General features: G+C 36.3%; 1 long non-coding RNA gene across 1 annotated transcript in view; it reads right to left on the bottom strand.

The window, feature by feature from the left end:
* Positions 1-2452: 2452 nt before the first annotated feature.
* Positions 2453-25266, bottom strand: part of LOC139356050 (uncharacterized) — a 49742-nt gene continuing 26928 nt past the window's right edge. Inside the window, exon 2 of the long non-coding RNA XR_011607424.1 lies at positions 2453-2518. This is a non-coding gene — a long non-coding RNA (uncharacterized lncRNA). The remainder of the gene's footprint in view (positions 2519-25266) is intronic.

The raw sequence follows: 25266 nt of genomic DNA, 5'->3' as shown, positions 1-25266 counted from the left end.
TTTAATCTTGGGAGGGTGTATATGTCCAGGAATTTATGTATTTATTCTAGATTTTCTAGTTTATTTGCATAGAGGTATTTGTAATATTCTCTGATGGTAGTTTGTATTTCTCTGGGATCAGTGGTAATATCCCCTTTATCATATTTTATTGTGTCGACTTGATTCTTTTATTAGTCTAGCTAAGAGTCTATATATTTTGTTAATTTTTTCAAAAAACCAGCTGCTAGATTCACTGATTTTTTGGAAGCATTTTTGGGTTTCTATCTCCTTCAGTTCTGCTCCGATCATAGTTATTTGTCTTTTGCTAGCTTTTGAATTTGTTTGTTCTTGCTTCTCTAGTTCTTTTGTGATATTAGGGTATCAATTTTAGATCTTTCCCACTTTCTTTTGGGGCAGTTAGTGCTATAAATTTCCCTCTACACACTGCTTTAGTTGTGTCCCAGAGATTCTGGTATGTTGTATCTTTGTTCTCATTGGTTTCAAAGAACTTATTTATTCCTGCCTTCATTTCATTATTTGCCCAGTAGTCATTCAGGAGCAGGATATTCAGTTTCTATGTAGTTGTGCGGTTTTGAGGGTTTTGTTTTGGTTTTTTTTGTTTTTTTGTTTTGTTTTGTTTTGTTTTTTGAGACTGAGTCTCGCTCTGTTGCCCAGGCTAGAGTACAGTGGCGTAATCTCTACCACTGCAATCTCCGCCTCCCAGGTTCACGCCATTCTCCTGTCTCAGCCTCCGGAGTAGCTGGGACTTCAGGTGCCTGCCACCATGCCTGGCTATTTTGTTTGTATTTTTAGTAGAGACGGGGTTTCACCATATTAGCCAGGATGGTCTCAATCTCCTGACCTAGTGATCCTCCTACCTCGGCCACCCAAAATGCTGGGATTACAGGCGTGAGCCACTGCGCCAGCCCTTGTGTGAGTTTCTTAATCCTGAGTTCTAATTTGATTGCACTGTTGTCTGAGAGACTTATGATTTCCGTTCTTTTGCATTTGCTGAGGAGTGTTTTACTTCCAATTATGTGATAAATTTTATAATAAGTGTGATGAGGTGCTGAAAATAATGTATACTCTGTTGATTTGGGGTAGAGAGTTCTGTAGATGTCTTTTAGGTATGCTTGTTCCAGAGCTGAATATCCTTGTTAATTTTGTCTCATTGGTCTAATATTAATGGGGTGTTAAAGTCTCCCACTATTATTGTATGGGAGTCTACAGCTAAATGCCCCAATTACAAGACACAGACTGGCAAATTGGATAGAGTCAAGGCCCATCAGTGTACTGTAATTCAGGAGACCCATCTCATGTGCAAAGACACAGGCTCAAAATAAAGGGATGGAGGTATATTTCCCAAGCAAATGGAAAGCAAAAAAAAAAAAAAAAAAAAGCAAAAAAGCAGGAGTTGCAATCCTAGTCTGATAAAACAGACTTTAAACCAACAAAGATCAAAAGAGACAAAGAAGGATATTACATAATGGTAAAAGGATCAACGCAACAAGAATAGCTAACTATCCTGAATATTTATGCACCCAATACTGGAACACCCAGATTCATAAAGGAAGTTCTTAGAGACCTACAAAGAGACTTAGTCTCCACCTATTTTAATGAAATCTTCTATTCAGAGAATAGGTATAATTAAAGTTATTATCAGTCAAATACCAATTTATTTATCTTGTCTTGAATACAGTATGACATCATTAAAAAAGGACTTGGAGGTTGCAGACAAGAGATGCAATTTTAACTCTTCTATATTAAGGATATCTGGCCTTGAACATCTTCAAGTCTTCATTTTCTTTCTGTGAAATAGACAGGATTGGTAGTAATGCTTGTTTTGAGGTGTTGTGGGGAATAAACTAATATATGCCAAGTGTCACAGTGTTTGGGACAGAAACAATTAAAATAATAATATCTACAATTAAGAATTCTCTATGATCCAAGTACTTTTGTATCAAATGACTTCCATATATTATCTCCTTTTATCAAAATCTTATGAGGTAGAAGCTATTATGATCCTCATTTCACACATGGAAAATCAAGACACACTGGGATTCAGTGATTTGCCCACACATTACACAGGCAGAAAGCAGAAGTGTGGGGATAGAAACTCTAATCTGATCCCAGAAGTAGAAGAAATAAACACAAGTGTTTACTGTGCTCCGTATGCCACTATGCTAGTATCATCCTTGGATTCCAGAAAAACATACTTGTCTTGAATTTTACTCCAAAATAGATTATAGGAGGACTCCAATATATCACCTATCCCCCTAACTGTTGAACCCAACATGTTCAGCTTTCACCCGATTGTTCCAAATAATTCCTCTCTGCCCTTTAGCATCTTTTTCAGGAAGGAGGGTGCTCAGAGCTCTTTTTCTCACCAACTTTTGTTCACTATCTTTTTCCCAAAACCATACATATTTGGTATCTTTACCCAAATGGGTTGCCCTCTGGCCTGGTTCATTACCTTGCTTCCTCCTTTCTCAGGTACTCCCTACACCGTTTGGTGACAACTTCCAGGTACAGGAATGCTCTGAAATAAAGCCACGGTTTCAGAAGTTTGTAGGATCTCTATTTCTACCCAAGCAGAGTAGCTTCCATTTCTAAATTCAGCCTCCCAGTGCTCATGAAGCAGGAAAAATAACACTGAAATTTAGTTTGGTGGCTATAGTGATAATCACAGGAATCGTCTTGCATGAATTTCAAACAAAAGGGGATAAGTAGGAGGCCTGAGGCATTTTTCAGATGAGAAGCTGAAGAACACACAAACCAGAGAGCTGTAGATATCTACAACTGCAGTTCTGCTTGTCTGCATGAGGCAAATATTTGAATAATGATTGCTGGATGGAAAGTCTATACATACGCGCACACATCACAAAGTCAAAAAAAGTTGAAAATGCGCAATAAGCTCTGCCAAGCAGTTAAAAGGAAACAATTTTTAAAAAAGAAAAAACAGTCCACTCTGGTACACTGTAAATGCAGGTGTTCTCAAAGGGCCCCATATTTCTTTGAAGCTTCACACAGCAAAGAAATTTTTCCACAGAGAGTTCAAACCCAGCTAAAACCAAAGACAAAAGTGAAGAACAAAGAGGAAGGACAGGGTGACAGAGGGTTACAGTTCCAAACTGAAGAATAGTCCTAAATACACAATTCATTAAGCTCTTACTAGGTACCTGCTACTCTTTGACACTCTGTTCATAATCTTAAAACAACTCTCCAAGAAAGGAATTATTATCAACTTCATAGAGCTTAAAAAACTGAAGTACATGTCTATCTTGCTTTGCAAAGAAAAAAGTAAAAAAATAGTTAAAAATTTAAAAGATGAAAATTGTGGTACAAACTACTACCTAGAAATTATTTCTCATCACAGGATTCAAACCCAGATCGACATAATTTCAAGCCCTCATAAGCACTCTTCTGTTCTCGTAAGAAACAGCCTTTACAGCTCCTGCTTCATGGTTGGAATTACTGCCTCAGCTCCCCTGGCTCTTGTGGGGAGAAACGAGCAATGAGGGTTCCCATTCCAGAAAGAGGCAGCCATACTTAGCAACCTAGAAAACAAGAATGGTCCAGTCTTGTTTTCAGACACTTTGCTCTTTGTAGCCACATAATGTTCAGCTACCATGATCTGTTCAATTCTTTCCGTGCCAGAAATGGGAATTCATTGAAATAGGCAATTGAACTTTATTTTATTTTATTTCTCCCTGTCCCATCAACACACCCTGAATCCTAAAGTAATAAAGCGAATCTCATGTTTAGTAGGCTTCAGAGTATATGAATATGTCTGCCTTGGCAAAAGAATCTAACTACAACAAGCAGATAAAGAGACACTTAATTATGATGTTAAATTTCTTCCTAGACTATGTTGGAGAACCATGCATGATTACTTAGGGATTTTTGGCATTGTTGGTAAATGTGGAAAGAGGGTTTGTTGCTTGGTTATATGTAGAGTGATCACACAATTCATCCAAATTGCAACTCTCTTAAGAAAAGAGAATGCCACTTGGACTAGCTGTGGGTCAAACAGGCATTAACTTGGAATTTCTTGGATAAGCTGGGAATTTTGGTCTTGCTGGTTTTTTGTAATTTTACCTCCAAGAAAGGATGAAGAGTTTTTAGCCAAATGAAAAATTTTAGATACCACCTTGCGAGTTTATTTACAACCCAGGTTGACCCTTGGTTTGCTCAAAAGATGATAGCTTGCTCAAATTTGGAGCAAAATCAAATAAAAAAAAATTCATTGCCATTGACTCCAATTCGTTCAACTCTGCATAAGTGAAAATTATGTAAAATTCTTTTCTGTACTTATCTGTTCCAAAATAAGGTTTTTTAAAAAATTAAAACAGTATTATCCTCTTTCCCTACAACTATGTATAGGAGCCTTACATGATTTTTTCTAAAAATAAGGGTTTTAAAAACAAATTTTAGAAAAAAGTTTTTTTTAAATCAAGGAAGCCAGAGGTCATTATCCTTAGTAAATTAACACAGGAATAGAAAACCAAATACCGCATGTTCTCACTTATAAATGGGAGCTAAATGGTGAGAACGCATAGAGGAGAACAACAGACACTGGGGCCTATTTGAGGGTGAAGGATGGAAGGAAGGAGAGGATCAGGAGAAATAACTAATGAGTAGTAGGCTTAATACATGGGTGATGAAATAATCTAAACAAGCCCCTATGACACAAGTTTATCTACGTAACAAACCTGCACATGTATCCCTGAACTTAAAATCAAAGTTAAATTAAAAGAAAAAACCTGTTTTTTTTTTTAGGGTCTCTGTTTTAATTATATTGTCTGTACTTCCAAACAGCATGATTGACCTGATAAAAAAAATCCACACGTTACTATAAGGATTAATCAGTTAATGATTGACAGTGGCATTGGCAAATTAAGAGAGACTGGAACTGGCACACTCTTTATGAAAAAAAAGACTGCACGGCGAAATTCACAAATACTCCTCTCATCATATCTTAGTTTAATTCATGTTCTTTTTATAAACAGCTGGAAAATTCTGGCATAAAATGCCAAAATTTTATCACATTGCTTAAAGAATCAACCAAATAGATCCATCAAGTCTTCTGGGATTCAGCTAGTAGACCGATTTATTTTATGGCAGCAACTGCAGTAATTTTCAATGACCACATATAATTCTCATACGTGATTTTCCTACTCCAGCATATTGGGCCCATCTGTGACAATGGCAGGGAGCCCACAAACAAGGTGGCAGGCTGTCAGCTGTTTGGCATAGGTGGAGAGAGAAGGGATAGCGGAGAAAAGCTACTAGAACCTTTAGCATTAGCTAAAGACCACCAAGCCATGCTAAGTCCTTCCATGCCAGCCTGCTCAATCCCAATTCTCCTTGATTCCATTTGTGACCATTCACACTCAGAAATTGATAAAAACTAGGAAAAAAAAATGATCAAAGCCAGAAAATAAGAGGAAATAAGGAAAGTTAGAATTGCTCAACTTGGAGAAAAAACAGAAGAGACATAAAATATGTAGAAGTTCCCTGGGTATACAATGAAGGAGCTTGACAGAGTACAATGCCCTCATTCTGCAGTTGAGGAGACTGAGGTCCAGATCGGGGCAGAGATGTGTCTATTTCTAACAGAACTGCTCCGTGCTGGCACCCGGATCACTTTGCACATCTTTACATACGCTGTATAAATAAAGCTCAACCACAGGCTGACCAAAAATCCTTGTGGAATATCCAGTGACCCTCCAAGTTCAGGGCAAGAGCGGCAGTCTTGTGAAGAGCTGCCACAGGCATTGCCTCCTCTCTTGAAGGGAGGCTGTTATAAGGCAGTTTCTCATCTGCCTCCCTCATTCTGGTGAGGGAAGGGGCTCTCCTCCTTGCCCCACCTTGGCACAGGCTGTGTAGCTACAGAATGGACCTGGTCCTTTAACAACAGGGTGCCTCACCACTCATACTGCCTGTCATCTGGCCTCTTTTTATTCCATGTCATCTTATGGGACAAGGGACATGAGGAGTTGACATCATTGCTGATCTTGCTTTTGCTGTCTAAGCAAGTAACAATCTGTCTGCATTTTTCTAGACTTAAATGTCTTCTTTACAACCGAATCTGTCAGCCTGTTTGACATTTTACACTTTGGATTATATACCTAAGGGATTTAGGTTTCCCTAAATTTGTAAGAATATTTATTTCTTTTTCTTTATCTTCTTTAGAGGGCAAGTTTCACAAAGACAGAGTGAACTTTCTCTACTGTTTGGAATACTTGGCAGATTGAAGATTCCCAGCAAGAATCCTGTTGTTGGAAGTCAGCACAGCGATGTTGGTAAGAGCTTGAGTTTTGAGCCAGACATAAACAGGTCTCGTAATAACCATGATCTACCAGATGTACTGCCCTGGGTGAGTTACTGAACTTCTTTAAGCCTCACATGAGACGTCAAGTGAGATAATGTAGTGAAAGCACCTTGCCCTGCCTTACACAGAGTAGGTACTTACAAATAGTAAATATAAATAACTCTCTTCATCATCATATGCTGTCTCTCTGTTGCAAATAATGTTATGATTTCTAAGTTTTAGACTTTTACATGTTAAAACAGGTCTTATTAATCCCACTTTATAGATGGCAAAACTACAGTTTAGGAAAAGTATGTGATTTGTCAATCACTCGAAAACTCCGTGAGGAAGGGAACAGAGTGTATCAAGTTAGGTAATAAATATGATGTTTTTGAACATTTATTTGTTCTAAGATTGTTTACGAGGTAAAAGAAATCATGAAAAATAAATGTCTTAGTGCTGTAATTGGGAATTTTAAATAGTGGAAATAGATAAACGACAGCGCAAGAGTTAAATAGCACTTACACATTGCTTCTGGATTCCTCTAGAAGCATATAGAGGGCCAAGCAAACAATTTTCCAAGTGTCCATCTATAGGGTGGTGACTGTCCTTAGGCCTGAAAGGAAAGAAAGCACATTCTCTACTAGAGGGACAACATGTTAAAAGTAGGACCCTAGTTTAAGAGAAAAAAAAAGTCAAGCAAAATCTAAACTATTCTCAGATACAGATTCATTCCTAGACCATAAACCAGTACAACAGAAGTACAGATGTTTTGTGGACCTTTAAAAAAGTGAAAGACAAAGAAAGTAGAATGCCAATGTGTGCAGTCAAACAAAAAAGGCAAGGGAGTCAGATGAGACCCTCCAAAACAATGCATGGGAAAATACATCCGAAGAGAACATCTGGATAAGGTTGTGGCTGCCCCCTGAGGAAGGGAGCTTGAAGAAGGAGAGATTGCTGGAAATCACCATAAACTTAAGTTGCTTGAAGATTACAAACCATGCCTCTGAGTCCATGACCAGGATGAGACCCTGAAACATTCAGCCTTCTGAATGGTTGAAAGACACCCCTGATCTCTATTCTCTTTCCAGTTCCCCCCAGTCTATAGGCAGAAAAATCTGTCTGAGAGTGAAGACAGCCTGTAGGGCAACCAGCTGTGTACATCAGAGTGCATTCAACTTTGTCATTCAATGTGTTAATGGATGGATGAATGAGGCAGACAGGAAGACAGAGCTCTGCGTCTCCAGCCCTCTCCCCAAGATCTTATCTCCTTCTTCGTAATTACATATTAAAAAGGGAAGTTCATACTCAGTTTCTTAGTGTTAAAAAGAGGTAATACAAATTAGGCCCCAATTTATTCATAATAAAAAATTGAAATTATGTAATTTTCCAGAAAGGCTGCTGTACATCTGTACGAGAAAAAAAAAAAAAAAAAACATCTTTCTTCCAGTTACAGAGTAAGACCGTATTTCACTGACAATGATTGACAGAGAGAGTCCTACCCTTTTTCCACCTAATTTTCTGAGGCAGAGATGGGCAATGTTGTAAGTAATAAGAGTTGCCTTTAGCATATACGGGAATTTATTTTCTAACCTCCACAGGTAAGTTAGAAAATTATACCCAATTACAATCTTGTAGAGCCAGGACAAGGTCTTATTTTGGTTCAGTCTCTTGTGATCAGCCATTTTCTATGTTCAGATATTTGGATGTATACTCATCTTGAGAGGAAATTTCATGGAAATTGGTGGAGAATACTCAATTCCTACAGAATCAGAGTCTTGCAGAATTAAATCATATGCTTTGTATGGTCTTGGGATGGGGAAATCACATGTGGTCCTGTGCTTTGTATTATTATTTGTTTGGGTTAATAACCTCCTTTTCAGACTAAACTACCTTGTCTATTTGTGTCGAATTTTAAGATTCTAGTATAACTTCATGTACTTAACAAAAAAAAATCAACTCAAATGACATATAAACCATTAACTATGGCCTTCTCGAAAATACCAGTTAAGATGATGCAAAGATCATCTCTCAGGTGTACCACATTATTAAACAAATGAACCTGTCTGTCTTCCTTAATCCCAATAGAAGAGACAGAAAATGTAAAATTGACATCAAGATTCCTAATTTATAAGCTTCCTTACATACCACTTAACTTCAGCCTCCGGAGATTTTGTGATATTTTGCTTCCCAACTTATCAGTAGGCTAATGACAGAAAAACTAAATAACAGCCCGTTGAGATCTGTTTTGAAGAATATATTGTTATGCAAAAGAATTTCATTTCACAAAAGACCTACATACTTGATGAATTCTTGAAAATATTAATTTATTCTTCAGGAGTGGCACATCCTGCTTTATGGAAAAAGATAACCCCACTGCAAGCCTCTAATCTCCTTGATTGTTATAACAAATAGACCTAATAAAGCTGCCTTTATTAAAATGAAAGGAGATGTTGCCTACACAAAGTAATTTCACATACTTGGAAAAACTTACTAAGTCAAAGCACCTCACCCATCTTTCTTCCAAGGATATTAAAACTAAGGATTAAGGCTTTCATTCAACTATAAGATAGACAACTTAAAATTAATGTCCTTAAGAAGAGAAAATATTTACTGAATTTCATGATTGAGTATAGGAAGTCCAAGACAATGTCTTTTCTAAAATAAATTTTAATTGTGGCAATGTCATGAAAAAGAGTATACTGTATTGACAAAATATAGACTTAATGGTAAAAGAGAAAACAATGGGATTTCACACTGGCCTCTCACTGTGTAATCCAGGGGAGTCCCTTACAGCTTTCTGGACTGGAAAGGTTGTTTGTAAGTGCTGAAGAGAATGCTTGCAATGCATCCAGCACAGTATAAGGCATATAGTTATGATAGTTTACTGGGAGAAAGAAACAGGACCCTAAGGGCTCAAGGAAAGAGTGAGGCAGAACTGGGGAAAGAGGCACCGCAGAGAAGAAAACTTGGAAATGCTGGAAGATAAATTGTTTATTCTCATCTCTGCCAAGGTCAGCCCTTAATGGGGCACTAGACCCCATTGTGAGCCTCAGAGGTGGTTCTACACTGTTTATCCAATTAAAACTACCTTAATTGGTTTCATTGTCAATTATGTATCACTCTATGACAGTGACCTTTATTCCCTCTTCAATTTTTAATATTCATCTTTATTAATTTTGTCCTGAATGCACACCTGAGATATTCTGGACCTGAGGCAGATTTTGTATTAATTATTTCACTGTAAATAATAAATTGTCGTCTGTCTCCCTCACTCCTTGACCTAGGTGTTACCCTGGCACTATATGACAAGAGGTAACAGACATGAGTGCTAGGTACTCCACACAGGAAGGAGAAGGAAGAAATAAACAGAAAAAAAACAGAAATTTTAAATAAAGTATAAAATTCAATAACAATGTAGAAATGTTGGTGCATTCATTGTGACAAATTTACCATACGTATAATAAAATACTAATAGGGAAAACTGGGCATGGAGTAAATGAGAAATTTGTAAATTATCACAAATTTTCTGTAAATCTCAAACTCTAAAATAAAATGTTAACGAAAAATAAATAAAAAGCTTTTCTAACATTGAAATTTTATACATAAAAATATACACAATGGAAATGTGCTGGAAATTAACATTCACATTAAGACCTCATTTTCCTTATTTAACAGCCTGTCAATTATGGTTATTTCTGGAGAAGCATGATTGCTCCCCAGTCATTCATACATTTAAACAGGCAATCAGTGCCATTAAACCAGAGGGTGTCTCAGTCAAGAATATACATTTAAAATTTATCTGATGGGAGAAGAAACTGCCAAATTTGATTTCCCGTTGTGTAGCTGGTGTAGTACTGTGAAATTACAACAACATCCTCTAACCTTATGTTCATTAACTGTAATAACAGATAAGAAAACTAACATTCTACTGACCAAGAAACCAAAAACTGATGTAGAACTAGCAACAAATGAGGGAAAAGGATCCCAGGCAAAGTTTGCCAGAAATTACCGAGGGAGGGAGAGAGCAAATGACCAGATGAAATATTTTATAAAAACAGGATGGGACAGTCAAGGAGACAGAGAATAAGAATCTAGACATCTGAGAACATGTTATTTTATTTATATTACAATATTTGGTTATTTTAAAGAATTCAAACTGTCTTTCCTAAAATCTAAAAAAAAATATAAAACATTATACTTAGTCTCATAATTCAGGGATAATTAACCCTTTGAATATTAAAAGAGATATTTTTCTGCTCATAGAAGTGCATAGAGTGTATTATACACATGCTACTTTTGTCAATTAACCATGAGCATTTTTTTTTAGATCAGTGAGTAAAATTCTACATTATTTTTATTGGATGTTAACATTTCATTACTTTGCATTTGTTATTTATAAAATCTTATGTTAAGAAACTTTGTTTCCAATTTTTGCCATTAAAATCTACACTAAGCACATTAAGATTTTGTACTTTTATAATTATGTCCTTGGTATAAACAAACAGCTTTTGTCACAAGGAGCAAAATGCTGTCGTAGAAAAATGCAAAATTAAGAATCTGGAGATATAAATTCTAATATTCTATAGATATATAAGGGGGGAATTTTATTTTTTACAACACTGGAACTTCTAATGCATGAACATGAAATGTCTCCTATTTATGTATTCTTTCTCTATGTGAGGTTTTGTAGTGTTCAGTGTACAAGTATTATACTTTTCTTATGCCTATTCCTGTGTGTTTTATTCTTTTGAATGGAATTATCATCTTAATTTCATTTTTGAACTGTTTTTTGATAGTATATAGAATTATACCATTGTATGTGGATCTTATATCCAGCAAACTTACTGAACTTCTTTGTGATTACAGTGGTATATTTTTATTATTGTTGATTCAGTAAGATTTTCTACATAAAGGATCATGTCATCCACAAATAAAGACAGATTTACTTTTTTTCTAACAGCATATATCTATCCATCCATCTATCCATTTTCATTGTGCTTTATTGTGCTGACTGGCTTCTCCAGTGAAATGTTGAGCAAATGTGGCAAGAGTAGTATCCCCACCTTATCCCTAATTTTAAAGGAAAATATTGAGTCTAATATTATTAAGTACGATATTAGTCATAAGTTTACAATATATACTCTTTATCAAGTTGAAGTTCCCTTCTATATCTAGCTTGCTGAGACTTTTTATCATAAATATATTTTGAATTTCGTCAAATGCTTAACTCTAGTCAGATAATCATTAGTTCTTCCTCCTTCATTCAAGTAATAGAATTAATGCTTACTACATTAATTGATATCCAAATGTTAAGCCAACCCTTGCATTCTTGGTATAAATTCTATATGACCAAGATCCATTTGTCTTTTTTAAAAAATATATTTCTGGGCTTGATTTAATATTTGCTTGAGATTTTTGCATCTATGTTCAAGAGAGATGCCATTTTATGATTTTCTATTCCTATAATGACGTTGTTTGGCTTTGGTATTAGAGTAGTACTGGTTAGGGAATAAATTTGGATGTGTTGTCTCATTCTGTTTTCTGAGAGAGATTAAAGCATTAGTTTTATTTTTCTTTAAGTATTTAATAGGCTTTAATTAGGAACGCTTTCTATGCCTGGACTTTGCTTTCTAGAAAGACTTGTAATTAGTCATTCAATTTTCTTACTTGTCATAGGTAAACTCAAATGTTCTTTTTTTTTTCTTGTGTCAGTTTTAATAATTTGTGTCAGCTTAGATATTTATCTCTAAGTAGTATAATCTTAGGTGTAGGATTTTTCAGAGTTTTCCTACATTCCTTTTATTTTTTGTCAGATTGGTGATGACACCTCCTTCATTACTGATTTTGGTATTTGTACCTTCTCGTTATTTTTGGTCTGTCTAGGTGAAGATTTGTCCATTGTGTTGATTACAAACTCTTCCAACTCTTCCCCATTTTTTCTAGACCTCCTTCCAATGTGGAGCTAGCTAAAATGAATTGTACTAGTACAGCTAATGTTTGTGATGCTGAAACTCTGCTTTGTATATTTACATGGGGTGAGATGGGGTCACTGAGACGAACAGAAAGTGAGAGGACATATAGCTCACTATGAACTGGTTCTCAGGTTGCTTGATTGGGCTACAAATGAACTAGTGAGCTCTTTTGTTTACTCCCCCCACCTTTTTTTTTTCTTCAATGAAGGAGATTTGCTCTTGTTGCCCAGGCTGGAGTGCAATAGCGTGATCTTGGCTCACTGCAACTTCTGCCTTCTGCATTCAAGCAATTCTCCTGACCCAACCTCCTGAATAGCTGGGATTACAGGCGCGTGCCACCATACCCATCTAATTTTTGTATTTTTGGTAGAGACGGGGTTTCACCATGTTGGGCAGGCTGGTCTCGAACTCCTGACCTCAGGTGATCCACCCCACCTCAGCCTCCCAAAGTGCTGGGATTACAGGCATGAGCCACCACTCCTAGCCTATACCACTCTTACGGTACCAAAAAGTATTAATTATGAAGTCTATTTTTTTCAACTTTGTAATATAGTTTTTATATAGTTCATACATTTATTCTCTAAATTTACTAATACAATGTGATTCATCATTAGTTACCAACTTTGATACTTTTTTCAATACAATGATTCATTGTTACCAACTTTGATACTTTTTTCTCAATTGATACATTTCTCTTTTGATTAATTCAGTCCACTCAATATTTTGTTTGAAGGTAAAGCACAATTTCCAATCATTCTCTTTACAAGTCCTCCACATCTATGTATTAATTTTAGCTTCCCCTTTAATCACAAATACTTTTCAACTAAGAGGTAAAGCCCTCTGCAACCATTTCTCAAATAGCCTCTCTAAACATGTTCTGATACTTTCTCTACCAAAATTTCCAAGCATTTCTCCACCAATAGCAGATACATTGAGAGAACCTACAGATTGCATATCTTGAAAATATTAATGGTACTGAGAAGCAAAATTGCCCAAAATGGGAGAGATCTGTATAAATTTTATAAAATATGATACTATTATAAATTTTATAAATACATTTAAGTATATATAATAGATAAATTATGTAATTTAATAATATACTATATAAATATGATACTATTACATATAAATTACATAAAATATAAGTAAATAAAGTATATTATATATAAATGATATAATTTTCTAATAATATACTATATGAACATATACTGGTGCATCAAGATGTATTAAGGATAAAAGACAACATAAACAAGATGATCAATTTCTAATACAAGAAGTGTTTTACTTAGAAATTTAGAGCTAGAATAAGCTTTAAGTCATCTAATCCACTTCCATAAACTTTAAATCAATCCAAGAATATTCTGCCACCCACAAGCATAACTCCTTTGTGAAAATGCAGATGGCTACCTAAGATCAAACTCAAAGTAATAATGGTTCATTTTAATTCATTCTAATAAGATAATTTGTATAACTCGGAATTATCCCCAAATGGAATAAATCAGTTTATCACCAGAAATATTCAGTCAGAGGCTGGAAGGGCATCAGTCAGCAACACTGTAGGATAAATTTCTACACTGGATGAGTTGTTGGACTTAATGACATTTAAGGTTCATTCCATGACAGGATTGAATATTTTTAGTAAGTTTGAGCTGACCCCTACTTCCTTTCCTGGCACCTGGGTGCGTGGGAACTGTCCTCTATTGGAGGTAGAACATCCTCAATTATGGCTCCTGAATATAGGAAAGATGACATGGTAATAATGAAAAGCAAAAAAGATTAACCAAGGAGCCAGAACACCTGCATTATTCCATATCACCTCTGTGGACATTAGTTGTCTCATTAGGAATACAGAAATAACAACAAGACTAGTAATTATACCTGCTCTGTTTTATCTTCAAGATTATTGTCAAAAAACCTTTAAAACTATAAAATGGATTTTTAAAATAGGCGATTATAATTATGCAACTTTTCTCAAGAGTCAGTTCAATGGGAAATATGATTTGTGACTACTAAACTTGTTTGCAGGGGTCCAGTCTTCCAAGAAGCAACAAGACCATCTTCCCATATTAAATAATAAACCGGTAAACCCTCAAATCCCATAAATTCTGGCCCTATGAAACACAGCGCTCCAGCTAATACACAGATTATATTTGCCCAAGCAGAATCATCAACAGGGGAAGGCCACTTTCACTAGCTGATGCAATCTACTGTTGGCTTATTTTCTGAAATTTCTCTAAAACCTCTGTAAAAGTAATAAACCAATGATAGGAGCCATCTGGAACACAGCATAGAAGATTATTTTTTAAATTTTACTCTGAATAACTGGCACTGTCATAGATAACATATAACAAGAACCAAGATATTAAAAAAGTCATTATCACTAAGGGAGGGATAAAAGACTTGTGTAAAGAAATTGTGATTGCTCTTTACCAAGCAAAATGGACTCACATGATGATCCACTGCTGAAACAGGCTGAGCATCCATCTTCACTCCTTCCTAAGTCTTAAGTCAGGACTCTCAGCTCATTCTGTATGGGAAGCAGGTCAGTAATGGATAACTGATGACTATTCAGACACCTTCCGCAAATTACTCATGGCCTTAGGACACAGGACTCATTAATAAAAATAGTGACTTTTTACTGCAAACCAAGCCCACATGAGCACAGAATATTGAAGAAACCCAACAAGAGTAAGGCTTCAAGGCTCAAACAACCCATGCCAGTTCCAACACAAACTTCACTTATCCAATGACATAGCTGATCCAGAAAAGACAACTAGGCACAGAGCTGAACCTCGTCATCCCCCGAAGTGAAGAAAAGAAAATGTAAAATCCACAACCCAGAATCTGGCCCCTTTAATCCCAGGACCTGCTCTACCTGTCTACTCTGTCTAGCTTCAATCAAGTCACAAAGGAATTGGGTGGTTTAGTCCAAGAGTTTTGGAGTCTGGCAGCCCTGTGCTGAATCTCATATGCTATTTTGTAAATTTCAAATCACTGGAAAGCATGTTAATTCTCTAGGCCTCAGTTTTCTCATCTGTAAAGGGAGGATTCTTAAAGAAAAATAATAATATTTTAGATGTGAGATTATTCATAAGAAGGCAGTTAGTAAAGCAGCGGGCCAATGGTAGTTCATTCTAGGAGCTCTGTTCTTCCTCCTCTCCTCCTCCTCACCCCTTTCCTCCCTTCTCTCCCTCATAAATTAACATTAGAATTATTGCTTTGTAGTTTGAGTATATCTTTATATCCTGATGACTGTCTAATTCCACTGAAAAAAAAATTGCAAATTATTCCTCCCTTGACATTTTCTATCCAAAATAGGTAAATACATAATTATTATAAAAGTTATACAGTAATCAATACAAAATAAGGAAGAAACAAATAATGTCTATTTTCCCTAAGTCACTGAGAAAAATCCCAGGCCAAGCAAATGGTTCTAGGCCTGTTTCTTACATTTCATTTGGTCTTAGTCATTGAATAGTCTTAAACTCAGTTTTTCTATCTATAAACTGTTAAATAACATGTGTTTTTCACCTTCAGGATATTTTTTTTGAGTGTTAAATTAGAAAACTTATGGAAACATTCTTTGTCACTTAAAAATGTTCTTCTGTGTTCTTAGTCTTTGATGTAGAAATCCCTTTCCTGTGAATTATTCTAAAAATTTATTTTTAAAAAGCATGAAGCCATGAATTCAAAGATATAAACTGTCTTTTAAAATAACAAATATAGTCCAGCATGGTGGCTCATGTCTGTAATCCCAGCTATTCTGGAGGCTGAGATGAGAGGATCACTTTAGGCCAGGAGTTGAATACAAGCCTAGGCAACATAGTGAGACCACACCTCTAAAAGAAATAGAAAAACAAAAATAACCAGACATTGTAGTATGCCTGCAGCCCCAGCTACTTGGGAGGCTGAGGTAGGAAGATTGCTTGAGTACAGGAATTTGAGGCTGTAATGAGTTATGATCACACCATTGCACCCCAGCTTGGGAGACAGAGTGAGACTATCTCTAGGAAAAGAAAAAAAAAAGATTTTATAAAAGTAACATAATTGTAATAAAAATGTTCAATAATTTAATATCTTAATTCATTTTAGATAAGCATAATGAAATATATAACCAATAAAAGCATATTTTTGTGTTCTCTATGAGTAAAGGCTCATGATTAAAATGTTAGGTTAAAAGGGGGGCACAAAAGTATTACTCTTCAAAAATAATAAAATGTTATGTAAATGGACAAATAAGGTATACTTAAAGTTTTATTAGTCATAAGATTTCATGCTATAAAAGTGAAAGACAAAATTAAATGTTAAAAATGTTGTTATTTAAAAATGTTATGTGTGCATGACTGATCGAATCATTAGCCATGTGACTCAATCTCCAGTCATCCCTTCTCTGAGACCAGATTGATATCACATGACTCAAAGCCCCAGCATTCTAACCACATAGTTGGTCTTTATGGCATGATCTGAGTCATATTGTTAGCATGAATTAAGTAATGTGGTCCCAGGGTCCACCATAAATAACAAAGACACTGACATGAATCAGGAACTTTCAAGAATTTAGAGGTTACCTCCCAAGAACCAGAGATAAAGGCAAACTGAATTATTTTTTATAGTAGACCTCGACTTAAAATCACAAAGTTGACAGAATTCAGTTCCTGGTGTATCTCCCTGTAAATCTGATGCTCTTTCTACTGAAATAGTCAACGACAAACTTTGCTGTCATCAGACTCACTTGAGATACTTTTTAAGAAGTACAAGTTGCTGTACCTTACTCTTAGAAACAGGGATTCAGCTAAGGCCTGAGAATTAGTAGCTTTTAAAGCCCTATGTGATTTTAATACTCAGCCCAGGAGGAAAAGCATTGCACTCAACCAGAAGGACATTATGTAGCCCAAACTCTAAAAATGATGCATATCCCCCAGAAAGATTATTCAGTAGGTTACAATTTATAGCTGGCAACTTGGAATATGAACGCTTCCTCCTAACAAAAATGTTTCCCACCTAAGAAGAAAAGTAATAAGCAACTCGATTCGACTTCACAAGATGAGATCTACCCTATATCATCGGACTCTCATATCAACAATATTTGCAAATGACAGTAACAGTACCTACATGTTACACATTTTAGCTCAGAGTAGGTTTTTATATCCACACTCTTGTTAAGAAACACAACAAAACATAGGTATTTTATGAGAAAATGAGACAACTGGGTCCTAGAATGATCCATGTGACTTACCCAAGGTCACACAGCAGATTAGTGTCTCAGTCCAGCACTCATTTGATTATTCTACTCTAATTTGCTCCAATGGCATTGTAACTTTGCAGCACCTCTTCAAAATAAAATGAGAGATCAAGATTCACAAAGAACGAATTGAGCAAGACAAAAAACAGATACAATCACTTTCCTATGAAGTACTCCTAAAGCTCCTATGAGAAATACAACCCAACCAGCATTGTCATAGTTATCCTTCCAAATAAAATATTTGTATTCAAAATGCATGCTTATTAGTTTTTGAAATACAGATAAAAATATTTCTTCCTGAACTACTTGCTAAGCACATTAACATGCATTTTACCCAAATGTAATGAATGATACACTTAGACCATCAGCAGGTGAAATCATCATTAAAATTCATTCACATGCAAGAAAACAATCAGCCAGTAGCTTTTGACCAACCTGCACTATTTGGTCTAGGCTCCCAGTATGTCCTTTCAGAATAAACAACTTCAGGGAGGCAACTACACAGATTACAGGGCAGACTGAGAAATCAAACGAAGTGCCTGGAAGGGTCAGCAAGGAACAACCGATGTTTGCATGTGAGCTGGGGTCATTGGCTTTAACTCACAGAGGAAAATGATCTTTAGAAATTAGCCAAGCCTAGTGTTATCAGTCCCTCTTGTGGAATATTTACACACTTGAAAACCAGCCAGGTGTGAAAGCCAGCTCCATTCTGTGTGAGGTGGCTGGGAGGGACCAGCTCATTCCTCTTTGTGGTCTTTTGTTGGTAACTTGCTCTTTCTAAAACTTCTGAAAAATAGGGATGTAGTACAGGGATACTCAACAAGTGTTTTGCACTGGGAAATGTGGGCATTGGTAATTCAAGAGTGGAGGAGAGAATAAAATGTTCCTAAATTTCTGAGATGGCTTTTTTAACATTTAAAAAAATGGAATTTTTACAAGAAGTTTTAAGTCTCCTAAAACATTAATGATAAATAAACTGTATTTTATTCTTCAAAACATTTGTATGTTTTATTCTTCAAACTATTTACGGAGAATACAAAGATATAGGTTCAAATCCTTGTAGGGGTGGGTGTGTGTGTGTGTGTGTGTGTGTGTGTGTGTGTTTGCATACACATTTTAAAATCAGATTCTTTCTTTTCTTTAGTAAAAGCTAAAAGCAAGTAAATAGAAAAGAATATTCTGACATCTCACTAACTAGAGGCTGCAGCATTAAGGTGTCTCAATTCTCCTTTGTGGGCTCAGTGGAGCTTATGTAAAGGAGGCAAGCCTGCATGCTCGTCTCCTTGAGGATAGTCTTGTTGAGTTAACAGGTTGAGGTAAGGCTTGCTAAATTTATCACTAGAGGCTCACACACCCAAAAGTGATAAATAGACCACTCTGGAACATTGCCAGTTGCAAGGATTTGCGTGACAGTCAAGCTGTGATAGATGCATCAACATTGTCTATACCTCTGTTCATGTATTCTTAGAGTGATAAATTATTTACTTAAGCTAATGTGCATAAGCTTGATCATTTGCATTCACTCTGACAACTCAGACAAGCACTTGTCCATAACCACTGCCAATCTGCAATATATGAATGTTTTGACTGTGTTATAAAATTCCCAAAAGAAACAATATAATTGGTCTAGCTGGGGCAAAAATATCTTCTTTATTCCAAATCCACAATTACCACATATGACAACGTAGAACACAAATATAGTTGTCCTTCCTTGGCCTTTCCAAGGACCTGGGATCATCAGGACTTGGGCAGGTATCTTAAAAATCCTTGACCACAATAACTTTTTCTCCCTGTGCCAGTTTCTTTATAGAAATGGAGACAATTACACCTACTTTCTACCATATCTACTTTATTATATTTTCACAGTGTCCCAATCTGCTGTACATTTTATTTACTTATTAATATAAACATTCTATGTTTTTCTCCAATAGAATGTAAGCTTTGTGAGAGGACAGGTGTTTGATTTCTTCACTGCTAAATTCCTAGTGTCTTACAAAATGTTTGGCACAAAGTAGATTCTCAATGTGTTGAAAGGTTATGAAGTGATTTAGTGTTGTGAGGATGAAATGAGAGAAGCTAAGCAAAGTATCTGTCATTACATAAGGTGAGCAATAAATAGTGGCTATCAATGTTCTTGTATTTAACATTTTCAAAATATCATATTCCATTAGAAAATAGCAGAAACAGTTAACACTTACTAAAGATCTATTATGTACCATGCACTGTTTTAAATACGTTACATGAATTAACACAATTAGTGCTCACCACCCACAGCCTTATGAGGTAAGTAGGTAGAATGTAATCTTCATTTTCCAAATGTGGAAACTTCAGTTATACAATTTGCCCAAGGTCACTCAACTACCAGGTGGCAGTGCTGGGATTCAAATTAGGCAGTGTATATTTAGATCCATGATGCTTTCCCACAGCCAAGACTGCAGAAAGTATATGGACAAGGGATAGACAAGACTGAGCGGGTAATTTTGTTTTTGTTTTTGTTGAGATGGAGTCTCTCTGTCGCCCAGGCTGGAGTGCAGAGACATGATCTTGGCTCACTGCAACCTCTACCTCCCGGGTTCAAGTGATTCTCCTGCCTCAGCCTCCTGAGCAGCTGGGGCTACAGGTGCGTGCCACCACACCCAACTAATTTTTGTATTTTCAGTACAGATGGAGTTTCACCATATTGGCCAGGTTGGTCTTGAACTCCTGACTTCGTGATCCACCCACCTCAGCCTCCCGAAGTGTTGGGATTACAGACGTGAGCCACCGCGCCCAGCCTTGGGTGAAATTTTTAGGGTTAGAACAGGTGGGATCCTATACCCAAAATAACAGCATAAAAAACATAGTATTGGGAACATCAGAATATACTCTATGGAAGAAAAAGATTGAAAGAACATTATGTATTTCTACTGCTACTGTTGAATGAAAAAAAAAATTTAGAAGATTTTATGTATATAATGTGATCCCATTCAAAAAACAGAATTTTGAAAGATTCATCAACATTATTATAATTTGAAAGACCTACAAGTCCATTAAAGTCCAGGTCAGTTTTATATGTTATTTTTGTTAGTATCAACTTCCTCTAGGAATTCCAATTCAACTCTCTAAGCCAATGTATTGAAATCTTATGTCCTCACAGATAATGAATAAGAATGAAACAGGCTGATTATTACACAAGGGGACTGGTAGGAAATGTAGAAAACTGAAAAAAATGTAAACCGTAAGGGCTTTTTAGCTACAGGTGATAATTACAGGAATTCAAGGTCACTAGCGCCAGATCTCCCACTTTTCAAAATATGATAATAATCTGCATTTTTAATGAAACTCTCATTTTAAATAAAAGTAACTAATTAATGTGATACAAATACTACATGAGCTAAAAGAAAAACTATCAGGCGAATTTATTCAACTTTGGTTAGTTTTTTGCTCCAGTGAGTCAGACTCCTTGAGAATAGAAAACTGTCTTCTGCTTCCTTTACTTTCTCTACAGTCTCTACCACCATGTGGGGCTCACTGCAGGTCCCCAGGAAAACTCACAGTCCTGACAAGGTCACAGATTGGCTGCCCCCAAGTTAAAACAAGGCAGAGCCATGATAGCTACCAAAAGCAAATAAATCATTGTGCTTCATCCTTGCATTCTGCCTTTAGCAGCAGGACCAGCTGGCATTCAGACTCCCCTCCTTGTACTCTGACCACTGAGCAGAAAATTATGCTGTCCCCATACCCTACTCTCTGCCTGACCCTCCATAGCTATAAGACATGATTATCTACTTGACCACACTCAAACTGTTAAGAACATGAAAAAACATGTAGGTGGTGTTTCTTAAAATGGTAATAGATGTTAAATTGGGGGGAAAGGAACTATTTAAAAAGTCTATTGGGAAAAAAAATGGGAAACAGATTAGCTCATAAATGCTGGTGAGAGCACAGATTAGGAATGGCTTAAGGGAGAACAGTCCAGCACTACATATTAAAATGTAAAACATACACCTTCTAACGCAGTGAAGTAAAAAAATAAAATCAGAATAGAACAGCAGACACTGTTCTGAAAAATCTGTTCTATCATTCTAAAAGAATGATACGAGTTGTTTACAAGAGTAAGTTTAGATAGGAAAATTAGACAAGAGAAAATGAGCACTGAGAGCTGAGGTACCTTTAATGGGGTCACCAATAGTACAAGAAAGCAAATGCAATCAATTCAGTACTAGATTCTGGGAACTGTAAATTCAGTCCTTGCAATTACACTGAGATGTTCATTGCACAGAAGAGAAAACAAGGCTCGGAAAGTTATGATTTTCCATTGATTATCTGGCATAAATGTGACTAAATAACTGCAAAAGCACATGGCAGAAAGGTCAGTGAGTCCCCATGGGAGTAGGGCATCAGACACTGCCTGTAGAATGATCCCATCTGGATTCCCAAATTGTAGTTGAGTTTTGGAAAAGATCCTCAGGTATTCTGATTAGCTGCCCCCTCTTTCTCCTATGAGAACCCCTAAATTTTAACTAAATTAAAACCTGATGATTCTGAATCCAATGCTAGTGTTTTGTATCATTAGCAGTAGACACAAGAGTTGGCAAATCATTTGGGTGTACTTAGGAAAACTCATCATTTCATTTCATAATTCAGATATGTATCCTTTTTTTAGTACATCCACTAACCATGGGCAAGAAAGAATAAACACAAGGGTAACTGATCATCTTGTCAGGTTCAACAAACACCATATTGATGTGCTAACAGTCTCTAATGAAGACAGAAAATATCACAAATTATTTGATTCATGAATACATGTATTCAGCAGCTATTTATTTGGAATGTATTTGCTAGTCAGGCTGCCTGATCTCAGTGCTGTAGATCTGAAGATGAATGAGACATGGCCTCTCTGGCTCTAGCTGAGCTCATCAAGTAGAGATGAGGCAATGGGAAAGGAGAAATAGAGTGTTTTGGGAAATTGCAGTTTTCTCTGCCAGAGGTGGGCCTGAGGGCCACACACACTTTTCGTGGAGAACTTACCCTACTCTGGGATGCTGAAGCACACACTAGCTCTTTTAAACTCCATAATTATGCTGTGAGTTAAGTACTATATTACCTTATTTTCCAGCTCAGAAAGATTAAATTAAACTCAGAGACCTCAAGTTTTCTAAGGCCACACAGCTAAAAGAAGTAAAAATATACTAATTAACAATAAAACACTTATTAAGAGTCACTTTTGATCACATTATCATACAAATATTTTAAGACTACTTAGTCCTAAAGGAGTTTAGGAGATTATAGATTACTATAATATTAAAATTTTACCAGGTGCTATTACAAACTCCCAGATTTCAGTGGCTAATCACAATAGTTTATTTCTTACCCTGTGTAATCAATTAAATGAGTTTCTTCAATATTATGAGTCTACCCTCAGATTCTAAGTGTTCTCTGATAACCATTTACATCCTGAGAGGATCTGGATATTCATGTGAGACAAAATAATGGGCCAGTCCTGGGAATAATAACACATTTTACTTCTTCTCCCTTTCCATCGGCCAGAACTTAGCCACATGGTCACATCTAATAACAGTGAGTCTTCAGCATGCAGATGAACTATGTGCCTAAGTGGTAGAAGAAATATATTTAACTGATTTTGATGAACACATAAAAGCTTCTGCCATCATGTTTAAAGTTATATATTATATATACTCATATTTATGTATTTGTATGAATATATATTTATGTATACCTATATAAGTATTATATGTACATATATTTATATACATGTATATGTGCATATATATAAGTATACATGCATCAACCTAAATTAAAGTAGCTATATGACCTATATGATTTCCAAGTCATTATTACTTTTTCCTCAGCTTTGTTTCCTCACAAAGATATAGAAAACATGAAATTAACTCCCATACCTACCTAGCACATTTGTCTGGGGTTATGTAGTCCAAACTATGGCCAGTGTCCACAGTGAGGAAATGGTTTTGTTTGTGTCTTTCATTTCTCTATTCAAATGCTGATATAGAGATTTCTTTATTTATATTGGTAGTGATCCTGTTTGACTCATAGTTCTGCCCAAAATTCTGTTAAGCCCAGCTCTTGAACATGCAATGCAAATCAATGTATGGACTAGAAATTAATTACCATCATTCAGGGTCAGTCGTTAACTCAATATGAACGTAAATAACAAAGGTGAGGATGAAGATGGTGATGATTAATAATCATTAGAAAAATTATGTATCTGTTTTGTAATTTTATCAGAGCTTTCTTCCAGATTGTTCCAAACCTTTGTAGCTTTCCTTATATGTATCATCCTAACAAGATTGACAGTAATTAATAATGCCACTGCCTTTTGGTTTTATTTTCTAAAAGTCCTCTGATTTGAGGCAATGTGTTTTTCATTGTTTCTCAAAACAGAAAACAGAGGAAGCTTGAGGAGAACATATTCCAGTATTTTAATTCATGCAAATATGTTCTCACTCTGAGCAGCACCATCCAGCTCCCAGACAACAAACTACTTAATCCTTCAAAGGTGAAAATACTGAGAACTAAGTTCTTCCATAATTTGAAGTTGAGGTAAGGTATTAATATGAATTACCAATAAAAAAAAATTGAACATTGTGTTGGTCCATTTTCACACTGCTATAAGACACACTGAGCAATTTATAAAGAAAAGAGTTTTAATTGACTCACAGTTCTGCACAGCTGAGGAAGCCTCAGGAAACTCACAATCATGGCAGAAGGAGAAGTGTCATGTCTTACATGGCAGCAGGTAAGAGATAAGAGTGCAGAGTGAAGGGGGAAGAGCCCCTTATATAACTATCAGATCTCATGAGAACTCACTATCATAAGAACAGCATGAGAGAAACTGCCCCCGTGATCCCATCACCTCCCACCAGGTCTCTCCCTACACACATGGGGATTATTAGGATTCCGATTCAAGATGAGATTTGTGTGGGGACACAGAGCCAAACCACATCAAACATAGAAACAGAAAATTGATAATGGCTAGAGCTGGCAACAGAAACAGATGCAAAGTTTTTTTCCAGTTCTTGTTAACTTTCTCACTATCTTCCAAGAAGAGGGAAAAAAATCAAGCGACATTTAGTGAGTGCCTATGACATTCACGGTGCTGTTCTGGATATTTTACAGGAAAAAAATAGAAGGTATCATTATCATCACTGTCATTATAACTGTCATTATCACCCTCATTATCACAGCTAATATTTATTAAGGTTTTAGTCACAATAAGTGTTTTACATGTAGTAAGCACCTCATTTCCCCCTTGCTGTAGTCCTATGTGGTACTATATTAACTAGGACTTTTCCAGTTACAAACTAGAGAACCTCAACTAAAGCTGACTTGAACAGCAGAGCAACAAATAATATTAGTCTACTACTGTTACTGATACTGGTGGGCTAAGAGAGGTCCCTAAACGCTGGTGGGACCTTAACCCCAGCTGGTGTCCAGGCCCTTAACACTATCCAGAGAAGGAATTAAAGGGCTAGTTAGAAAATAAAGTAGGCCAGGTGTGGTGGCTCACACCTGTAATCCCAGCACTTTGGGAGGCCAAGGTGGGCGGATCACGAGGTCAGGATTTTGAGACCAGCCTGGCCAACAGTGAAACCCCATCTCTATTAAAAATACACAAATTAGCCAGGCATGGTGGCACACGGCTGTAATCCCAGCTACTTGGAATGCTGAGGCAGGAGAATTGCTTAAACCCAGGAGGAAAAGGCTGCAGTGGGCTGAGACTGAGTCACTGCCTTCCA

The sequence above is a fragment of the Macaca nemestrina genome, chromosome 9, assembly GCF_043159975.1.
Source record: "Macaca nemestrina isolate mMacNem1 chromosome 9, mMacNem.hap1, whole genome shotgun sequence".
NCBI classification, from domain to species: Eukaryota; Metazoa; Chordata; class Mammalia; order Primates; family Cercopithecidae; genus Macaca; species Macaca nemestrina.
This window is presented reverse-complemented; position numbering and strand designations above follow the sequence as displayed.